The sequence below is a fragment of the Gracilinanus agilis genome, chromosome 4 (genome assembly GCF_016433145.1).
Source record: "Gracilinanus agilis isolate LMUSP501 chromosome 4, AgileGrace, whole genome shotgun sequence".
Lineage (NCBI taxonomy): Eukaryota > Metazoa > Chordata > Mammalia > Didelphimorphia > Didelphidae > Gracilinanus > Gracilinanus agilis.
Genome location: NC_058133.1, coordinates 519,331,828 through 519,347,704, shown reverse-complemented (window position 1 = coordinate 519,347,704; position 15,877 = coordinate 519,331,828). Strand labels below are relative to the sequence as shown.

The 15,877-nt window shown below is 42.1% G+C and overlaps 1 pseudogene; it reads right to left on the bottom strand.

Moving 5' to 3' along the window:
- Nucleotides 1–1,098: 1,098 nt before the first annotated feature.
- The window catches only part of LOC123246922, a 30,476-nt pseudogene continuing 15,697 nt past the window's right edge, over nt 1,099–15,877 (bottom strand).

The following is a 15,877-nucleotide window of genomic DNA, read 5'->3' as shown; positions in this document are numbered from 1 at the left end:
CTTAAGAACGCCAGTGGAGGGCAGCTGGGTGGCTCAGTGGATAGAGAGCCAGACCTAGGAAGGGAAGGTCCTAGGTTCAAATCTGGCCCCAGATAATTTGTAACTGGGTGACCCTGGACCAATCACCTGATCCCAATCGCCTATTGCTTAGCGCTCTTCTGCCTTGGAACCAATACTCAGTACGGATCCTGAGCCTGGAGGGAGGGGCGTTCCTAGAAAACAAAAAGCACCAGTGATGGGGAGCTCCTCACCCTCTGGGTGCTTCATTCCATTTCTGGTCTAGGTTGGCTCTTTGCAAATCTTTCACGAAGGGCTCTTTTGCTTTTGTCGGTGAAGCTCCAACCATCAGCTTCAAGTGCCTGGAACATAGTGGGGGGGGGGGGGGGGCTTGTAAATGCTTGATGCATGATCGGCCCGTTCATCCGTGTTCAATTTCCCTTTCCAGGCACAAAATAATTACCTTTAAATGCTTATGCGTCCGTCTGTCTAGTATTCATCGTCTGTCTAGTGTTCATCCATCTCTCTCAAACCAAAATCCAAGGCGCATTTGTCCGGAGGCCTTTCCACTCCCCCAGTGATCTCCCATCAGACCCTGTCAGCGAAAGGATGGGCGCAGGAAGCAAAGAACTTACTGACGCTGATGACGCCGGCAGTTCCTGCTCTTCGGGCAACCAAAAGGCCCCTCCCGACCCGGTAGCTGGCTAACCAGAACCACCTTCGGAATATCTACATGCTCCACAGTTCCCGCAAGGTGCTTCCCTCCAACAGCCTCACAATTCTCCCTGGAGCCCCTCAGGTGGAGAGGTGGCGTCAGCTGAAGAAGATGGAGGCGTCTGCGTATGCCCCAGATTTCCTTCACCCTCACACGTGCCCGTATCGCTTACCTTACAGAATAGAAATCCGTTGAGGGGAGACTTTCACGTTTGTCTTCTTACGCCCGGCGTCTGGCGCGGTGCCCAGCACCACTAAGTGATCGGCAGAAGGCCGGTTGGTCTATACTCTGGTGACTTGGATTTCAACGCTCTGTCGACCAGGTTTTTTTCTCCTTCTCTGTACAAGTCCAAAGATCATTCTTCCTCCCTCTGAATTTGTTTCGGCTCAAGCGCGGCTCTCTGCTGCCTTTTCCCAAGTGAGTCTGAAAGGCTGAAAGCAAAGAAAAGGGAGCGAGAGGGCGCTGAGACTGACACATTGCCTAGACCTGGGAATCAGCTCCTACTGGAGTGGCTGATGCAAATCTCTCCTGATGTTCTCACTCCATGTAATACTAAATGAAAAGAAGAAAAGAGGGTTCTTGCTTAACGGAAAGACAGCTCACACGTTCTCTTCAAAGAAATGAATAAAAGAATTGGTTTCATTGCTTGTCAACTCTGGGAAGGGGGAAAGAAGAGGGGAAGGAGACAATAAGAATCATGCAAGGAAAAATAAACAAACAAACTAATTAATTAGTTAATTAATTAAAAGAATTGGTTTCATTAAGATCATCTTTCTATGGGACACTCGATCATCATACCTGTAGAAGAGCTTGTGGTGAGCTTCCCCAGAGCACCATGAAGAGAATTCTTCTTGAGGCACCAACATCTATTTCTGAGGATGAAGAAGAAAAATTCTATAAAGAACCTAAGCATTCAAGATACAGTGGAAAGAGTCCTGGATATGAGCCAGAAAGCCTTGGGTTCAACTTCCCCCTCTGCCAGTTAGTATATGCATGACCTTAGGCAAGTCATTTTCTCCTATTAATCCTTAATTCTCTCTTTCATTCCCTTCCAGCTCTAGACCTGGAATTCTTGGATCCATCTATGGAAGAGAGGATAAATATTTCTAGTCTCTTCATTCTGTTGGGAAGAGAACAAGCATACAGTTGAGTTCTAAGTTAGTAGCATCTGCAATAGTACCTTGGGAAGAGTTGGGTATGGGACTGGCATGTTGCCTTGGAGACAAAGGAGGTCCATAAAAGCAGACCTCACAGCTTACAGAGGACTTACAGAGTTCCGTGAGTACTGAACAAGAATCAACAGTGTTTCCTATATACAGAAGACAATGGAGAAATACATTGTCATGAAGTCATAGAACTTTAGAGATAAAAAGAACTTTGGGGAGCAGCTGGGTAGCTCAGTGGATTGAGAGTCAGGCCTAGAGACGGGAGGTCCTGGGTTCAAATCCAGTCTCAGACACTTCCCAGCTATGTGACTCTGGGCAAGTCACTCAACCCCCATTGCCCACCCTTACCACTCTTCCACCAAGGAGCCAATACGCAGAAGTTAAGGGTTTTAAAAAAAAAGAACTTTGGGATTCATCTAATCCAAAGTTTCTTTACAGAGGAACCTATGGACAGATTTCAGGAGTTCCATGAACTGTGACGGGAAAATAATTCTATGACTATTTTTCATATGATTTGTTTCCTTTATGATTCTTTGGAGTTTGTATTATTTAAAATTACTGGGGTTCCATTAGAGATATTAAGCCTCAAGATATGTAAATATATGTCAAACTTCCTCTGGACATGTGGGGGACTTTGAGACTACATTTTCCATTATCCAATGGGTTTCCGGTTTTGGACGTGGTGACGTCTCCAACATATAGCGCAGCTTAAATTCGGAGGTCGGGCTTGAGACGGGCTCTTTGGCTACTTAGAGAAGATGTGAGGCAATACGGACAGGCAGCATTTTTTGAAATAGTCAGGCATGGTTTTATATATTTTTTTCCAGCATGGCCATGGTAATTAAAATAGTACTTTCCCTCATAATACCAGCCTTCATCATTTTTGAAAATAACAAGTTTATTTATTTGAAGACAACTCTGAGATGAATGTAGTCCATGAGCTTCACCAGATCACCCAAAAGGTTCATGATACACAAAAATAGAGAATTCCTGCTGCACTCCAATCTCCTCATTTTTCAGGTGAAGAACTGATGACCAGAGAAAGAAAGTGTTTGCCTCAGGTCAGTCACCCAGCAAATTGGGAGCATAGCCAGAGCAGAATACCCATTGCCTCACTCAGAATTCAATTATCTTCCTGCTGTCCCATAATCCTTCTGGGAGATCCCTCTACCTTTTAGTTTTCCCATTTCCCTCATTTTAACTACTCCAAAATGAGATCAAATGCATTTCTTGAAGCACATGAGTATTTGGAACTATAAAGTCTTTCAATATTCATTCACGTATCCTCTGTAGCCTTTATATTCCATATAGCTATGGTGGCAGGTACCGTTTCCTGCCCCCACCCACCCACCATCATTCACCCACCTACTAAGTGCCCCAGTAAATTTTTTTTTAATGAATGAGACCTTCTTATTCCAAGTATGAATAAGTTTCTAACTCAGGTCTCACCATCTCAGGTTCTTGCTACCTCATAAACCTTTATTGAAGTTGCAGCCCTGGTGGCAAGTAGGAGCTGGGGTGAATTACACTCTGGTTTGGGGGAGGCGACAGCTAGGTGTAAGGGAAGGGAGGCAGAGAATCCACAGGGACTCCACATACAGATTCATCCACCACACACAGAGAAGTGGTAGCAGGGAAGGAGACAGAGGGGTGGGCCACCTCTGTCCCACTTTCTTATACAGGTGAAAGATGGAGTAGGCATAGGACTATACCAAGGGAAGGGATAGGGTCCTGGGGAGACTCCCACTGTGTGGGCCATGCCCACCCCTAATATTTATACTGAAGAAATGTGCTCAGAAACTAAGAACAAGGAAGCTGTTAGCCACCAGCTGATGAATTCTTAGCACAGCTGTATTATTACTGCACAGTTAAGACTTCTTGGCCTTATGAATGACAACAATAATGAAGTCTGTGGTTATTTCTAGAGTCTGGGATTTCATTGGCTTGGCTATTTCCTCCAGCAACCCGGGTCACAACACCTTCTATGCCTCAGAGGTTGAGTTTCTCAGTTTTTATAGCAAAAGAAGTCATCTCCCATCAATAATTCAGCCATCAGTTTCTTCTTTGTTCAACTAGGCTGGGTCATGGAAGTAGACACATAGTATGGACCCAAACTCAAAGCCTGGATAGGGTCTGCCAGAGCATGAGAGCCCTTCTTGGGTCTTCAGAGTCCCAGGTCACTGCCTCATATCAGACTGCACATTAACCAGCCCCTGGAAGGGCACATCAGGCAAAAATGAAGTCATAGAGTTTGGGTTTTTTAAGTGCCTAGATCATGACCAGTGTCTCCCTTCTTTGGGTCTATGATAAATAATAATCAATAAACAGCACGTAGATAAGTACTTACTAGGTGCTAAGAACTGTACTAAATGCCAAGGACAGAAAAGGAAGTCAGACAGTCCCTGCCCTCAAGGAGTTCAAAATCCAACAGGATTAGTGACTATTGCATATGTCTATTAGTGGGTCTAAGATAGCAGGTCATCTAGACCTAGGATTCATATGTAGCCATGAATTCTCTCAACCACTTCCTATCTCTGTGGGATCACTGCTCCTTATTCCAAACATTCCCTAGCTGAGCCTTTAATATACTTTGGAGCATTTTCCTGGGAACCAAAGCCTAGTCCACTGGTCTAGGAGCTTTGGGGCTCTCTCCCTATTTGTTTATTCCTATAAACTCCCTATTAATCATTTTTATTCTGTCCTTTAGATCTAAAGGTCTTTCTCCTTGGTCAAGAAAATAGGAGGAAAGAAGAATTTTAAATAGCCCACACTTATACTGTCTTTACAGATTTGTAGAGCACTTTGCATATATTATCTCAATGGAACTTCATAGAAACCCTGTTAGGTAGGTATAATTTTTGCCCCATTTTACAGATAAGGAAACTGAGGCCAAAAGAGGCTAAATGACATGGCTAGTGCCACACATTTAGTAAGGTCTAGGACATTAAATCTCCCTGACTCCAAGTCCAGCACCCTAACCACTACACCACCAGCTGCTGGTTGAGCAGCAATAACCAGTTATACAGAGAATCAACAAGCATTTATTTTTTATTTCATTTAATTGATTAATTAAGAAAATTTTTCCATGGTTACATGACTCATGTTCTTTCTCTCCCCTCTTCCCAGCCCCTCCCCATAGCCAATGAGCAATTCCACTGGGTTTTACATGTGTCATTGATCAAGATCTATTTCCATATTATTGATATTTGCACAAGGGTGATCATCTAAAGTTTACATCCCCAATCATATCTCCATCGAACCATGTGATCAAGCAGTTGTTTTCTTCTGCATTTCTGCTCCCACAGTTCTTTCTCTGGGTGTGAATAGCTTCTTTCTCATAAGTCCCTCAGAAATGTTTTGGATCATTACATTGTTGCTAGTAGAGACGTCCCTTATATTGGATTATGCCACATTGTATCATCCTCTGTGTATATTGTTCTCCTGGTTCTGCTCCTTTCACTCTGCATCAGTTCCTGGAGGTCTTTCCAGTTCACATGGAATTCCTCCAGTTCATCATTCCTTTCAGCATAATAGTATTCCATCACTGACAGATACCACAATTTGTTCAGCCATTGAAGGGCATCACCTCATTTTCCAATTTTTTGCCATCACAAAGAGCACAGCTATGAATATTTTTGTATGAGTCTTTTTCCTTATTATCAATGAGCATTCATTAAGTGATATGTGATCATCTATGTGATAAATATGATATGATATGTGATAAACTATATCAGTCATGGACAACTTTTTGAGTTCGGTGTGTCAAAATTCGCCAAAAAACTGAGCATAACTCAGGTGGTGTCACTTCAGGTCTCTTCAAGAAAAAAACATAATTTCATGATATTTATAGTTTAAATAACAAAAATATATAATTGTGATATATAACTGTATTTAATAAACCAAAATAGGTAAGTTAATTGTCATCTATAGTTCACAGAGTGTCTACACTACACTACAGCAAATGTTTCATCCTTGGCATGCAGCCCCGTACTTTTCTGTATGTGGCCACGTGCAGCCACATGTCATCAAAAATGGCTATGTGTGTCAATGCTGACATGCATGTCACAGGTTTGCCATCACAGAACTATATGCTACTCACCATGGATACAAAGAAAAACAAAAATATATTCCTTGTCTTCAAAGAGCTTGTTGGACAGACAACACATAGATAAGTAGATGTGAGCTCAATACCTACAGTAGATGGAAGACTATCTGAGAAGTAATGGGCAGTGACCAGGAAAGACCTCTCACAGAAGGGGAGAATTGAGCTGAATCTTGATGGAAACCAGTAAAATTCTGAAAGGGTGGGCATTGGGGCAAGGTGAGTGGGGGGATGGAAAGAAGCATTCCAGGAACAAGTGACAGCCAATGCAATAAGATCAAAGGTGGAGGATGGGAGTGTCTTGTTCAAGAATCATGGGTCAATCTTGACAACTCGTGTATGTCCACTTCCAGAGAAAGCACTGATAAATAGAAACAAGCAAGACATCATTTTATATTGACATTTGTCTTTTTGTCAATGATGCCTTCTCTAGTGCAAGGAGGGGAGGAGAGATAGAGATACCGAAGAACTTTAATGCAGCAAATAAATAAATAAACAATTGTTTTTAAAAAGAATCATCACCAACCAAGCTGATGTAACAGCAAACCAATGTGTAAGGACAAGCTCTATACAGCCTAAAAAAAGAAATCATTAAAAGGGAGGAGACCCTCGAGTTAAGAGGGGTTGGTAAAGGCTTCCTGAAAAACAGGAGATTTTATTTGGGACTTAAAGGAAACCAGGAAAGGCAGAGAGCAGAGATGAAGATGGAAGAGCCAGAGAAAATGCCTGGATCTGAGAGATGGAGGGTCTTGTTTGTGTACCAGCCAGGATGCCACTGTCACCAGATTGAAGAGTATGTGTCAGAGAGTTAGGTGAAAGAGGATTGGAAAGGTGAGAGCAGGCTAATTTATGAAGGGTTTTGAATGCCAAACAGAGGATTTTGTATTTAATCTTGAAGGCAAAAGGGAGCTACTGGAGTTTCTTGAGTTGTGTATGTGTGTTGGGGGTGACATGGTTGGGCCTGTGCTTTAGGAAAAATCACTTTAGTAGCTGAATGGAGGATGGACTGGAGTGGGGAGAAACTTGAGGCAGGCGAATCATTCAGCAGCTACTGCTATAATCCAGGGACGAGGTGCTAAGGACCTGCACTACACCTACCAGAGTAGGGCCAGTGTCAGAAGGGGGGGGGTGTATTCTAAAGAGGTTGTAAAGGTAGAATCGATACTCTTTGATTATGGATTGAATCTGGGTGGGTGAGAGATAGTGAGAAGTCCAGGATTACTCCCAAGTGGAGAGCTTGGAGGAATGAGAAGAAAGTAATGCCATCTTCAGTAACAGAGAAGATAGGAGAAGGGAAGCATTTAAGGGAAAGGTAATGAGATCTGCCTTGGACACACTGAGTTTAAAAGGTCTACTGGGCATGGGGAACAAGGTGTCTGAAAGACAGTTGGGAATGTGAACTTGGAGGGCAGCAGAGAGGTTGGGGAAGGATATTTAGATTGGAGATTCGTCAGCATAGAGATTGGTAATTAAGTCCATGGAAGCTGAGGAGATTGTCAAGCAATGTGGTAGAGATGGAGAAGAGAAACACTCACAGGAACAAACCTTTCAAGATACTTAGAAATTGAGGGTGTGATCTACCTAATGGTTCAGCAAGGGAGACAAAGAAATATAGGAAAACCAGGAGAGGGGATCGTCCCAAAAACACAGAGAGAAAAGAATATTGAGGAGCAGTGGAGGAGGGTTAAGGACTGCAATGAGGACAGAGAAAAGGCCATTAGATTTAGCAATAAGAGAGATCATTAGTAACTCTGGAGACAACAGTGTTGATGGAATGATAAAGTTGGAAGCCAGATAGGGCTTAAGATGAGAGTCAGAGGAGAAAAAGTGGGAAAATCTAGTGTAGACAGCCTTTCCAAATAGTTTAGTCACAAAGAGCACAAGAGATAGAGTATGAGAATACATTTTCCTCCCTCAACTTCAACCATCTTTACCCAAGATACTTTTCATGAACAATCACAGTAATTCAGGCAGGACGTGGGCTACGACTGGCAACAGTAGACAAGCACTTTCCGACTCCCCTCACCTATGGACTACCAAATACATAAAGCTACTCTCAAACCTAATACAGGCCTTGTTTTATAACAGGGAAAATTGTAAATGAAGGTGGACACTTTCACATTGAGTGTATGTTATTTAATAACTTTTCATGAGCCTTTCCTCACTTCGAGGAAATGAAATGAAAACTGTAGAATTCTTCATTAGAAAAGAGTCTCATTGTGAAAGGAACTATAACTACGTGTGTGTGTGTGTGTGTGTGTGTGTGTGTGTGTGTGTGTGTGTGTGAGAAAGAGAGAGACAGAAAAAAACAGAGAGGCAGAGAAAGAAAGCTTCCTGTTCTCTTCCTGACTCAAGAGGAGTCCTCTCAGAAACTAAGGAGAGAACCCACCTTCTGAGACATAGGATCTCTGGCCATCAACCTCATCCACCCAACCAAAACCACAACAAATTCTTTTCTGGGCTAACAATATAGTATAAAACAAAATTCTGCATTTTTGTAAAAGTTGATTTTAAAATAGTATTTCAAATTGCACAGTCACCAGAAGTCACCAGACAGTGCTCAAAAAATCACCCAGTTCATTTGACATCTCCAGCACCTTCAGTTTTCTGGGCCTCGTCTGTTTTGGCATCTCCATCTTCTATGGCGGTCACCATCTTTAATAGGCCAGTCTTTCCCTTTTTCCTTTAAGGAACTTCTCTCTTTTCTTTGGGGATTTGGGTTCCACCTTTGAAAGGAGGAACAGGTTTAGCAGACAGCCATACTAATTTCTTCTAGGGTTCATCCCTAGCTTGGGTCTTATTTCCTTTAGCATCTTCTTCAGCCCTTCTCTTGGGCATGGTGGTGACAGTAGCTAATGAGAGTGATTGGAGTAGCCTCTAGACTGGGGATCTCTCTAATCTCTTCCTTCAAGATGATACTATCTTAAAAATGTCTTGCAAGGTGGGGTATCTAGATGGCTCAGTGGGTTGAGAGCCAGGCCTGGAGAGAGGAGGTCCCGGGTTCAAGTAAGTCACTTGCCTCCCACTGCTTTTGCCATTCTCCTGCCTTGGAACTGACTTTTAGTATTGGTTTTCCTAGGGAAATGTATATGGCATGGTAATATATGTACAACTTGTATCTTGCCTGCCTTCTTGGAGAGGAGTAGGAGGGAGGGAAAATGTCGATTAGCTTTTTGTTGACTAGGAGTGGTTTGAAAAGAAGTGGGATTAATAATGATCATATCAGAAAGGAAGGAGAAGAATATCGATGGATCATTTGAAAACACAAATAGAGCAGAAGAACATGCAGAATGGGACCGAGACAAGCAAAGCAGTGTTGGAATCATGTGCTTTAAAAGCCGTATGGAATGGAGAGTCACAGTTTCCTCGGAGGTCTTCTCTTTTCTGTTCTTTGATTATGGAAACGTTCGTGCTTTTCAAGTTTAGAGTAATAAAAGGTTGTTGGGTATTTTTTTTAAGGATATTGTCTACGAGCTAATATGCTAGACCACAATGAAAAGAATCCATTTTGAGCCTCTTGTTTCCCTCTGAATTTCCTTCTGGTCCCTTCCAGGCAGACATGCTTCACAAGTAGCTATGCCTAATAGAGCCGAACATTTTGCAAGCAGTCCTCTTTCTCTGTTCTGCATTGCACATGGACATGTTTTTTTGCTGTCTGTCCCTCTGTCTCTGTCTCTCTCTAGAATTCATTAAGTTCAGGATCTTTTAAAGTTAGGGATTAGGGAACCACCAGAGCACCAAATGGAACCGAATTTAAACTTGCATGTCAAGCCTGGAGTTTCAAAGGACCTTTACAAACCTAAGCTCGAGACTTTGACTGGAAGGAGGGGATAAGTAAGGAGGCATCAGTTGGGGAAAATGGGCAGAGCAAGGGCCAGAACAGCAGGGAGAGCTCAGGGGAAAATGTCCTGGAGCAAATGTATTACAGCAAACTGCGGATAAACACCCAAAGTCACAGTGACCTTTAAGGGAGTCGGCCTGTGTTGAAATCCAGTATCCATGGAGGACAGTTAGTGTACGCCAGACTAGCAAACAACAAGATGCCCTCGAAGCCTGAGGGTAGAGAGCACTGAGCTTCCTGAAGAACATGATTTGGAAGGACGGAGCTAAGGGAAGTGTCAGTCCTGACTCTTAAAAAGAGGCCAAGTGGGAAATGAGGAAAAAGGAAAAAATTGGGTGAAAAGCGCTTCAAAATGAAAATGAATCAACTTGGTTGAAGTTTTATCTTGCTCAATAAGCATTTATTAATCACCTACTATGTGCAAGGCACTGTGGTTTGTTTGTTTATTAACTTCTTTGTTTGTTATATTAAAATTCCCAGGTGTCTCCCTCTCTTCCTCCTCTCCCTACACTAGGACAGGCATTATTTGACAAAAAGATCTCTGCATATGGACATTTTTGTCTCCTTGTTTCTGTTTATTAGCCCCTTCTCTGGAGGTGGACATACACAAGTCATTCTTCCAACAGTATTTCTGTTGCTGGTTCTGCTCTTTTCACTCTGCATAGTTCCATGGCTTTCTCAAATTAACCTGCCCATCATTTCTTATGGTGCAGTTGCATTCCAATACAATCATAGGCCACAACTTTTTCAGCCATTCCCCCAGTCACTGGGAATACAAGAAAAGCAAAGGAAAGTCAGTCTCTGCTCCCGAATTGGGAGTCCAGTTGGAGAGTCAATATGTAAACAGCTGTGCAATCAAGCTATAAACAGAATAAATCACACAGAATCAACAGGTAGGGAACTATCATTAAGGCACATGGAGAATGGCTTCTTGTAGAAGGTGTGATAAGGGAAGCCAGGGACACCAGGAGTCAGACATGAAGAGGGAGAATAGTCTAGGCTTGGGGGACAAGCAGTGAAAATGCCCTGAGTCTAGAGAGAGAGGCTCTTGTGTGAAGAACAGTAAGGACACCAATGTCACTGGACTGTTCTTTCTGTGCCGGTTAAAAGGAAAGGAGGAAGGTACAGGAAGTCCAGAAAGAAAGGTAGGAGGGAACCAGGTTCTGAATGTCTAGCAGAGCATTTTACATTTAATGATGGAGATGATAAGGAGCCCTTCGAATTGATTGGATTGGATAGGCATCTGCAGAGACCAGAACTTTACAATAACCAATTCAACAACTGGATTGAAGATGGATTGGAGTGGAAGAGACTGCAGCAGGGTGGAAACAAGACTTGGCAACTCATTGGCTAATGGAGTGAAAAAGAATGTGGAGTCCAAATTGACACTTGGGTTGCAAGCCAAATTTCTAAGGGTCTGGTGGCACACTCCACATTAATAGGGAGGTCATAAAGAGGGAAGGTTTGTGGAGGGAAGGGATAGATTTCAGTTTGGGGCATGCTTTGTTTAAGATGTCTACACTTATTCTTCATGTCACATATATCTATGAGGCTCAGTTTCCTCATTTGCAGATAGGCATAAGAATTCTTGCTTATTCAGGTTTTGTTGAGTGGGATGTAAACCTCACAGCATTACAGAAAGGAAAGTGTTGATTCTTCCACTGCACAGCCTGCTTGCCCATGACTTGACTTTTCCACAGAATCTGCCCAACAGTGCATGACCCTACCCTATTGCGGCTGAGGTACACCTGAAGGCCCTCTTGTTTCATGTAATGATTATGCTCCTGAAAAATTTCTATGTAAATTCAGTGGCTTCAGGAAGCTCCCAGCTCAAAGGAATTGGATCTTATCAGAACAGGTTTATTTGTATGTGGATTATTATCTGTCGGGGCTTTCTTAGAGTTGAGTAATCCCTAAAGTCAGCCATAATTGTAACTAAAGTAAAGATTTTAAATAAAAAGAGAGTTACCAAGTACAGTGAAGAAAACATGAGGCACCTGCATTAAGACCTGGGTTTGAATCCTCACCCTGCCACTTCTACCAGTAAGCACGTAGGAGGCATCAAATACTGAGTTAAAGTGTCCCATCAGTATATCCCAAGTTTTCAAAGTCTTCAGGGCTAATCTGCTTCTCATTTGAAACTACTCATTGGCAATTCACGTTATTGGTCTCAGTCCCAGACCACATCATCCAGCCAGAGACTAGAGCTTGATTGAATCCCATCAACAGTATCCAGGAGCAACACTAGACAAAGTAACATCCACACTTTCTGCCCCCAAGACCCTCCCTTCCCTAAACAGAAAAATCTGCCTTTGGCCAATCTTGCAAAATGATCTTCCTTCTCATCTTTGGTTTTTCCTCTTTTCAACAATCTCATTCCACAAACTTTTATAAAGCACCTACTATGTGCCAAGCATTGTCTCAGAAGTCAAGGGAGATAAAGAAATGGAAATATTGTAGTCATGGATTGGACTAGATAACCTTTGAAGTCTGTAAAGGTTAAATTTAATGATTGAATTTAAATTATATGAAACAATGTGGTCATCAAAATTATTATATCTCAAGTCAGAAGTTTATTTAAAATAGAGGGGAAACAATAAAGTAGAGAAATGTGAAGGAGGTTAGAGAAAATACCTATACTAGTCCTCAGCCAGGAGGGCCGCTAGTGAGTAACCATGAGGCCTCCCCCAAGATGGAAGCTAGTCTCTTAGGAAACTAGGAAAGTAGTCAGCCCTTTTCATTCACTCAATGAAGTAGTCCAGGATTCAGAATCCAAGTTGATGCCACAATCCAAGCCCATGATCCAAACCAATCCAAACCACAGTCTCCAGTGAAGCTCCTTGGAAGACTCTCCCCAGTCAGAAGACAATCTCCAGACTATCTTCTCAAAGACTATCTCCTCTGAGGGAGTTTTGGGCTTGCTTTTATGGTGACTTCTTGTCTCCTCTCCTCTTCACAGGGGCCAATCACAGTTTCCAAATTGTCTAGCACTGCCCAGGGGGCAGTGTCTGTGAGATCGACTTCTCACCTTCTGAAGGTCAATTTCTCATCAAACAGGTTCACAGTTTCCGGGTGGAACAGTTTCTGAAGGTGTGAACTCTTGTGTGAACTTTTAAAAGAATTCACAAGTTTCTGACTGATTGAGTTAAAAAAAGGGTGGAGCTCTCCAAGTATCTTGCTGGCTTCTCACCTAGCACTAAATAGGGTGTTCAATCTTTTGTTGATTCAATTTAAAAGGTAGAGAAAGGAGCAATCCTGTCTTCGGTCTCTAGTGAGATACTTAAGTTAATGTTAATTCAGGATAGACAATAGAGTAAAGAATTCTCTTTCACAAGTCCCTTTCAATTAGGTGACACAACCTAACTGAAGATAGAGTGCCAAGCCTCCGTGTCAAGAAGACCTGAGCTCAAATCAAGCCTCAGACACTTACTAGCTGTGTGACCACCAGCAAGTCACTTAACCTCTGTTTGCCTCAGTTTCCTGGGTTATGGGAATAGGCTTTTAGTCTCCCTATCCCAATTCTCTCCCCACTCTGATCCACCTTTCACTCGGCTGTCAAATTTGTCTTCTTAAAGCACAAGTCTGATCATGTCACGCTTCTACACAATGAACTCCAGTGGCTCCCTAACACTTCCAGGAAGGAATAGAAAACCCCCTGGCTTTTAAATCCCTTTGTAACTGGACCCTTTCGTAACTTGTAAGTCTTCTTCTTCCTCGTTTAAAAAACCCTTTTCTTTCATCTTAGAATCACAGCTAAGTATTGGTTCCAAGGCAAAAGAGCAGGAAGGGCTAGGCAACTGGGATTAAGTGACTTGCTCAGAGTCACATAGGAAGTGCCTGAGGCAAGATTTGAACCCAGGACCTCCTTTATTTAGGGCTGTGTTCTATCCACTGAGCCACCTACCTGTCCCATAAGTCTTCTTAAACATTATTATGCCAACCCCTAATGTATTTGTGATTCAATAATATTAGCTGGCCTCCCTGCTATTCCTTGAGCACAACAATCTTTCTCAACTACAAACATTTTTGCTGTCTGCTTCTCATGTCTGCAACTTTCTTCCTCATCATCTCTGCCTCCTGGATTCTGATTTCCTCCAGGTTGCAGATAAGATGCCACCTTCTCCAAGAAGCCTGTTCTGTTTGACTTATCGCTAGTGCCTTCCCTCTGAAACTATCTCCAATGTCTCCTGTATATATTCTGTCTGTACATAGCAATTTGCACATTGTCTTCCTCATTAGACTGGCAGTTCCTTGACGGCAAGGACAGTTGTTGAGTTTTCTTTCTATCCCCAGTGTGCTTAGCCCAGGACCCAATCATATTAGATGATCAACTGTTGAAATTGGCCCTGGAAGTGTTCTTATAAAGAGAACAGAATAATCCCATTGGGGTCCCACTGAAAGCTTCTCCCCAGTCTGGATTCTATAACTACGCAGGTGTTTTATTTCCTAGAATCTGAGATCAAAGAGTATCTTTTGGAGATGCATGGCTGCTGTTTCTATTTCTCCAGAGAAATTATGAAGTAACAGTCAATTAAGAGCAGAAAGAATCTGACAGACAAAAGATCAGAAATCATGCATTCCTCTGAAATAAAGGACTGTCATCAAAAACCACAAATTCTCCATCCTGAAGTCATGTGTGTTGGAATGAAAGGATTAAGGGCAGCCAGTTAGCCTGAATTTTCTCTTTCAACTTTGCACATCACAACCTCTTCCTTTAAACCAATAAGGCATGGAGAAACATCCTTTACCTGCTTCTCCAGGAAGAAGCTAAGACAGAAGTTTGTCCCCAACCAAAGCAGCAAACCAAGCAAGCCAAGTTATTACCATAGGATGGTGTTAGACTTGGAGAACTGGGTGGACACATTCCTCCTAAAGGAAGGGGAGCTCTTCTGAAAAAGAATATCTCATAGGAGAGCTGAGAGTCAACATCCCAGATATGCACATAATCTTGTGCCTTTTGTGGGAAATGGACAATAAATGGATCAGATCTTATTGTTCATGTAAATTTTAACTGAACTTAAAGATAAAGAAAAAGGAAAATGTGTCCAGATAGATCCATCAACGTTTTTAAAAGACTAATAGAATAAAAATCATACATTTACCTAACACTTTAAGGTTTAAAACAAAATTTGCACTGTATCTATTTTTTAGTTTCACAATAGACCTCAAGGAATACAGTGGAGTTATGATTGTTTCAACTTTGTGCATTAGGAAAGTGAGTCTCCAAAACTTGCCCAAGTGAGTGGCAAAGATGATATTCAAGTTATGAATGTTACATTATGTCAAATGTTGTATGTATGAATGTTATGAATATGAAAATTATCTCTTCATTTGAAGCCAAATACACATTCCATGTCATATCTCCCATAGGGATGAAATTCCAAAGAGGATTCCTTTGTATTAGATGAGGGGATGCCAAGGGAATCAGTAATCTAAGATCAGTAATCTTGCATAAGTTTGTAGCACCACTGCCCTGGGAAGAAGTGATTATTGGGCTCATGTTATTAGCCAGAGGCCAGAGTGAAGTCATAGACTATTTAACATCTGGAAGTCCCCAATTAGTGACCTCTTCTTCTGGCTAGACATTTCCAGTTCCATGAAGTGAGTTTCATATAATATTGTCATGGTATCAAGCTCTTTAGCAGCTTGTTTGCTCTTCCATGGAAATCTCAGTTCATTGATGTCCCTCCTAAAATGGAGAATATCCACTTCTATTATCCTAGTTCCACAAATGTAGTGAGAATTGAATATATCTTTCATAGACACAAAGCATAGGATCCTAGATTTGGAGATGGAAGAGACCTTAAAAGTCATTTTGAGGAGAGGAAAGTTGGGAAAGCCAGAGATGAGGAAGCAAGGCATTTAGATATGGGAGGCAACGTGCAGAGACAAGAAAGTATGGGATAACTCCAATTGGGTCAGATGGGCTGGAATGAAAACTTTTGAAGGAGAAAAATTTGAAATTAGACCGGAGAGGAATAGTGGAGTCAAATTGTCAAAGGCCTTAAATGCTAGATGAAGAATTTATATTTTATCATAAAAACAAAGAACAACTA